This window comes from Alexandromys fortis, unplaced genomic scaffold (genome assembly GCF_014885135.2).
Source record: "Alexandromys fortis isolate MF-2015 unplaced genomic scaffold, M_Fortis_MF-2015_v1.1 scaffold_101, whole genome shotgun sequence".
Lineage (NCBI taxonomy): Eukaryota > Metazoa > Chordata > Mammalia > Rodentia > Cricetidae > Alexandromys > Alexandromys fortis.
This window is the reverse complement of record NW_026067983.1, coordinates 3748381-3755085: the sequence shown is the minus strand read 5'-3', so window position 1 is coordinate 3755085 and position 6705 is coordinate 3748381. Positions and strand designations below refer to the sequence as shown.

The window sequence follows — 6705 nt, the reverse complement described above, 5'->3', positions numbered from 1 at the left end:
AGGAACAAATCATGAGAATCAGTGTCTCAAAATAATACTACCCTATATAATAGTTCTGTAACTGACAGTCACATCCTCTCCACACTCTCTCATAAGGAGCCTGTTCCTTTTGGGCTTACTGGTATTTGGTAGGGTCTGTGGTGATTTTGCTCATCTCAAATGCTCCACGAAGGAAGTTTGGCATTCTTTGAGCCTGCTGAGTTTTCTTTTTCCTCCTTCTCTCTGTTCATCCTTCTTATCATATGGATTTTTCCCCTGTGACCTTGTAGTCTTGAGCATTTTTGCTCCATCTTATTTACTAAATAAGTCACATGGCCAGCACACATTCAAGAGAAGGGGACACACCCTTGCATATGATCAGAACAGTAAAATAACACTACAAATGAACCTGGTTGGTGTTAGTTTAGCGATTTTAAATAATCTGCCTTCTGTATACAGTAACTTGCATCCTTCTTTCTAGCAAACTACACACTGTCTCCAGCTCATTTTCTCCACCCTTCTTATTGAACTACAACATTAACCTTAATACTGAACATCTGGTTTCTGGTTTAGGTCTGAGTGGGATGAGAAGCCTCATCTCTGTGGATCCTCCACCTACGGACTTGTAAAATCCAAAGGCATGTTGTCTGACTATCACCTTCAAAATCAGTGAGCAACATAAAGAATTGGGTGTCAGAAATACGTCATTGCAAGGAAGGAAGCAAAGGTAAGCATTATCGTTTAATTCAGATCTAGTTAGAGCTCCAGGTAAACCTGTGCTCTTATGGTTCTCAGCTGCTAAAACTTCAGAAGCCTTTTTCAGCCAATGTTTCCAGCTAGGGAAATCTTTTTTAAATCAGAATGAATGTTTTCTACTTTTCTAGTCTACTGCTGCCTTTGCTTGAAGAACAAAGTTGACAATCCTATCTCTGTGGAACTCAGAATCCGGGGATATAACTTTGTGGCAGAACACGATCTTAAATATAAAAAAAAAAAAAAGGCCATGGGTTGTATTTCCAGCATCACACACACACACACACACACACACACACACACACACACACTGGAGAGGGAGAGGAGTGATTGTTCTTCCTATTTCCATCACAGACCTCATCATATTGGATAAATCTGCAATTATCATTAATGCTGAATTTATTTACTTAAATACCACGTGTTTCTCTCCACTGCAACATTTTATAGGAATGAAAACGTCCTTTTATCTGATTCACTATTTAATTACTCAGTCTTAACAAATAATTCAATACATGCTTGCTAAATGAATAAAAATTTCTCAAAACCACCCTGCCAAGAGATGTTTCTCCGCTCTATAGATAAAGAAAGAGTGAGGCATGAGTAAGTAACTTGCCAACCCGACATCAGTGAGCTAGTTGTGTTCCTCACATCTTTGTAAATGGCAGAGGAGAGTGTGCCCTTCAAAAGCTGGTGTTTCTGGGTCCTTTCTTCTTGCATCACTGCCCCACGTCATGTAACTTCAGGTCACATTATATCACAGAGCTCAAGAAGAATGACAATGACTTTCACCTGCTTTATTCCCGTTTGTAACTTCTGCAAATGCTGTGTATTAATAAATGGGCAAGCAGGAACTGGCAGATGAACCCATTGCACAACGAGGAAAAACACATGTCCTGTGTCTGTCTGTCTTCCGGTGGCTACTCACCTGAAGGCAAGTTCTCCAGGCAGAGGACTGAGGTCTTGCTATAGAAACAAGGATGCCCGTGAACTAACGACAGCACTTCCTTCTCTGGTTTAAGCTTTTCTGTCATAAGTCTATACTTACACTAGAATATTCTCAGAATCTATACAGGCTTCAGAAAAGGAAATCAAACTGTGTTCAGCAAACTATGCTTAGCTTCATCTTGCTCCACTCCTTTTCCTTCTTGGGTATTTTTGCTGCGGTTGTTTTCCTGAAGAATAAGTAAAAAGGTGTTCTCTCTAGAAATCTGTTGAATGTAATTATATATTACATAATAGAGTAATGTAATTAGCAGTGGCTATCATATCAATAGTTCTTTCTTATTAACATCCTTAAAAACATCAAACATGTGATGTAAAGGAAATAGCAGAACATTTTTTTCTACTCAATATAAGCACAGGAAGCAATTCTACTGTTAATCTAAACTGTCATGTACCTGGTAGGATGCTAGAAGCACCCATCCACTGAACCGTCCATGCAAACTATACTTTGAAAGGAAGGAAATTTTCTTATCACCAAAATGGTCAGGTATGGTGAGAAACTATAGCTATAATAGCCATAGACACGGCACAATCGGCTACTCCAAGATATTTTTAAAGAAAAACTAGAAACTGATATTTCTCTGACTTGATCTGAAGTATTGTGATTAGCTGGAATGATTTGTGTGCACTCTAAGTGACCACACTTAGGAGAGATCCACCTTCCTAACTATCAGAGAATGATACTGGGGAACTCAGGTAAAGTTCTTTGAGAAACTCAGGTTAATTTTTGATCCTAACTTTCCTCATCTGAAAATACATATTTACTGTAAACATATGTACTTATTGAATAGAATTTTTGAATAATTAATAAAGTTATCAGTGACTGATGCTTATCAGCTGATGAAAAGGGGTAAACATGGTATTATAGAGAACTTCCATTTCAGTTTTTAAATAAAATTATTGAGGTTTATTTTATATCTAAAATTCACCCATTACAAGTTATTCAGGGACTTTTGAAACTTTACCAAGTGAGTGTAAATAAACGTCACTTTCCATTTCATTTAATCTTATCTGAAAGTTATTAACTGTATTGATACGTAAAATAGGAAAAGTAGAACAGACAATGCTAACTGAAATGTCGTTGTGTGTTTAGCTATGTGTGAATCTACCCACAAGGTAGTTACCTAAGACCTATCTATTATCTGGCACATAGAAATTCCTCCATCTCAGAAACAGCAAATTATTACTTTAATAGCTTAGTGATTAGTCTTCCTCCCATGAAACTATGAATCCAGCCTGCCCTGGTTTATTTTGTAAGCTGACTACAGTGGGTGGTGAGGTGTACATCAGTGCAGGCAGCATCACACCATACATTCCTTTCCTTGACAAACCGCTACATTCTCACAGCTTTCACTGTCTCTATCACAAGGAGCCTGAAGATGTTAGTTTCCTCCCTGCTTCTTTCTCCCCATGCACTTAAAATCAGCATTTAGATGTGTAATGAATGTTGAGTGGGGGCACCACAAAGATGTCAGGGAGCCTAGAGATATACACGTTAACCTTAGTACCATCTAGTGTGCACGGTGGTAGTTAATTATAGATAATTACATAGAAATGTTATTTATGGCATTATTACATCCTGTATGGTCTTTGGGAAATTAGGTAATTCTGGCTATGAAAGATTCAATCCATTTAGTATCGAAAAATTTCAAAACCTTCCTTAAAATATAATTTTGCTCATTTTCCAAGCCCTATAGTTCTTAGTCATTTTATATGATTGCACTTTATGATATAATTATGGAAATATTAGGTATGACATTTGAGAAAAAATAGTTTCTTGTTTCTAGTAAGTTATAACAAATAAAACTTCCGAAAGCTGTAACCGTGAGAGTATATGCGAGCAGAGACGTCCTCCACACACTCCTCCTCCACAGGACTTCCTTACAATGCAGTTCATCACCAGTTTGCAGCCTTCTTTGAGTTTTCTTTCAGTCTGCTTTAAATTTTTCTGCTGCTGGGGTCCAAGTCATTAGTTGTAACTGAGGTCATCTCACTCCAGCAAGAATTCCAATTATGACTTCCAGTATGTTAAGCAAATACTAATTACACAGTAAGGGCCAAATTCTGACCTTGAATTTAAACAAAGAATTTACAGTGACTTCAATTAAATCCAAACATTTAACAGATTTAATATGAAAATCTTTAATATTGAGGATAACACATACACACACACACAATGATATAACTATCCAGGGAAATATAGTATTCAGTTAAACGTGATCTGAACTAAACTCTTTCTTCAGAAAGCATTTTATAAGCATTGTTATCATTGAGTGTCTCTAGACTGCTTATAAAGGCATGTAGGACTTCCATACAGACAACAAGATTCTCTCTCTTTCTTTATTAAACTTATGTGCATTAAAACAAGTGTTTTATTATATTAATTTGATACATAAAGATGCTATTAATATTCTTATACTAATGTGTCTTCTTGTTACAATGAGTGGCAGCTGAAGCAGAAACCCATAACTGGTTCAAATGTGGAGAATAAGGGATGGAGAAGTGTTCAGTCCTAAACACATCATCTGATTCCCCCTTCTAAGGATCAGGAAACATTGCTAAACTGGGGCCTTGGAGAATGGACCAGCCAGAGGATGGAGGGGAATGCTGTGATATGCTATGGTCTGGCCATGACATGGCTGTTGTACCCATGAGCTCAGCAGTTGTGGATGCAAGACTGAACCCAGTCTTTCATGAATGGGGCCCTCATAGAGACTTACACTTCCCTGATGACTATAGACAGCTAATGGTTTCTAGGGTGAAAGGGGTCTTATTTCTAAGAGATATTGCTGCTGGTTCAAGTACCTAACACTCATTCCTGTTCATGCAGCCAAGCTTATCTAATTAAATACAGTGGTTCATCCACACAAGGCCATAAGAAAAGAAGGAGAACTTGTTCTAAAGAACAAGAGATAGTATTAGGAAGCAAAGTTTAGGACTGAGCACTTCTTCATCCCTTATTCTTCACATTTGAACCAGTTATGAGTCGCTGCATCAGCTGACACTCACTGTAATAAGAAGACACATTAATATCAGAGTATTAATAAAATCCTTATGTAGTAAATTAATATAATAAAACATTTGTTTTAATGCACATAAGTTTAATAAAGAAAGGGAGAGTCTCTTGTTTCACCATAAAATATATTCAGAATAGGAATGAGAGCCAGATTAAATATTTTTGCACACAAACGCACACACAAAAAAAGGTATATAGTTCTGAGAGTAATATTATTTTTGCTAGATAGGAAGTAGAAACAATCTAAACACATTACTTTGAAGCATGCAGTAAAAGTCATATATTATGTACTCATAAGAAGGAATGAATTAATATTCTAAGTAATTGTGAAAAGGTGAGAGAAACTAGTCACAAAAAATCCACATAATATATAATTATTATGAAATAGAGATTTCTGAAGAGAGAAATACCAAAAGAAAGTAGGTTGGTGTCTTTGGGGGGCTATTAGATTGATTGGACAAAGGAGATAAAAGCTAACTTCTTTTTAATATCACAAAAATAAAAGTCATAACTGAACATTTGAAACTAATAAATCATATACTATAAGTGGATGAACTGAATATTATATGAATCATATCTCAATAAAGTTAACAGAGCATAAAAAGTATTAAAAAGAGAAAATTAAATAACGGCAGCAAACTCCAAGTCTAATTTGTCCAAGTGTCATGATAGATTATCTGAATGGTGTGTTTGACAGTATGCTTAGCTGTGGTTCTTGATACTGTTTGGCAGAAGTCTAACACTATGATTTATTACTTTTGCTACTCAGCTTCCACTTTGTCCTGTTCTATTTTCAGGCTGTAGCCCATTGAAAAAAAATGATTTAAGATGTTGAATTACATAAATGGCCTAAAATACTTTTTATACATAAATATTATTTGTCAACTGTTCTACATTTTTGTAATAAATTATCAGAATCTGATAGTCTCATCACCACTCCATGCTATTTAAAGCTTGAGACCCAGCGGGATTTTTTAAAAATTTAGTATAATTTTAAATGTTACAAAAATAGTTCTCTTCCAGCTCCCCTGCTGTGTCTTAGATTGTTGCCAAGGCTTCTTGTAATATGTTATCACTAGAGTAACATCTCTCTATAAATATTGCATCGTTGATTCTGTTGTCACCAGAATAGCAACGTGGTATGAAGATACATAGAGAAGAATTAGAGTTTGATTTTCCTTTTCTTCGTGATATGTCTTCTCATTTATCTGCAAGTTTTCAAATCTCTTTGGGTCCCAGGATAATTCTTTTCTCAAGATAAAGAAAAAAATATCTATTACCTAACTGACTTGTTATTTGGGGGAAAATAACAATAAAACACTTTAGACTTCTTACTGATCTTTATGAAAGCTATTAATCTACTGGTTAAAGAATTCTCATTACAACAAACCATTCTACAAATGTGTTTTCTGTACAAGTTTTTAAAGACAGAAGCCCACAAGAGACTGAATTTCATACAAACCTTAATATGAATTCAAAATTGAATGAGTCAGAAATGATGGTGAGCGCCTTTAATTCTAATACTTAGGAAGTAGAAACAGTTGACTGTCTGTGAGTTCAAGGCCAGCCTGGTCAATATGCCTAGCCCTAGGACAGTCAAGACTACATAGAAGGATCCTACATTATAAAACAAACTGCATACATAAAATGAAGTTGGCACCATTTGAGTTTTTTTCACTCTTATATCTTAATACCTGGTGAAAAAGAATTAGAACACATGTGTAACAAACTGTGTATTATATAATGTTCATCATCAAACTGTATTTTAATTGTGTTGTCTAAGATTCTAATTTAAATGTTTGTAAAAAGGTGTTTGGAAATTGTTTTTGAGGTATGAAAATACTATTCTTGAAAAAAAAAGTCATTACTCAGAAATGAGTAACAAAAGACTCCAAAGACACATGTTTAACATGAAATAACTTTTAAATTTGCATTTTTTTATTTTGTGTGTGGGT

General features: G+C 35.4%; 1 long non-coding RNA gene across 1 annotated transcript in view; it reads left to right on the top strand.

Annotated features, from left to right (window-relative positions):
* Positions 1-578: 578 nt before the first annotated feature.
* The window catches only part of LOC126511534 (uncharacterized), a 58403-nt gene continuing 52276 nt past the window's right edge, over positions 579-6705 (top strand). Inside the window, exon 1 of the long non-coding RNA XR_007594714.1 lies at positions 579-706. This is a non-coding gene — a long non-coding RNA (uncharacterized lncRNA). The remainder of the gene's footprint in view (positions 707-6705) is intronic.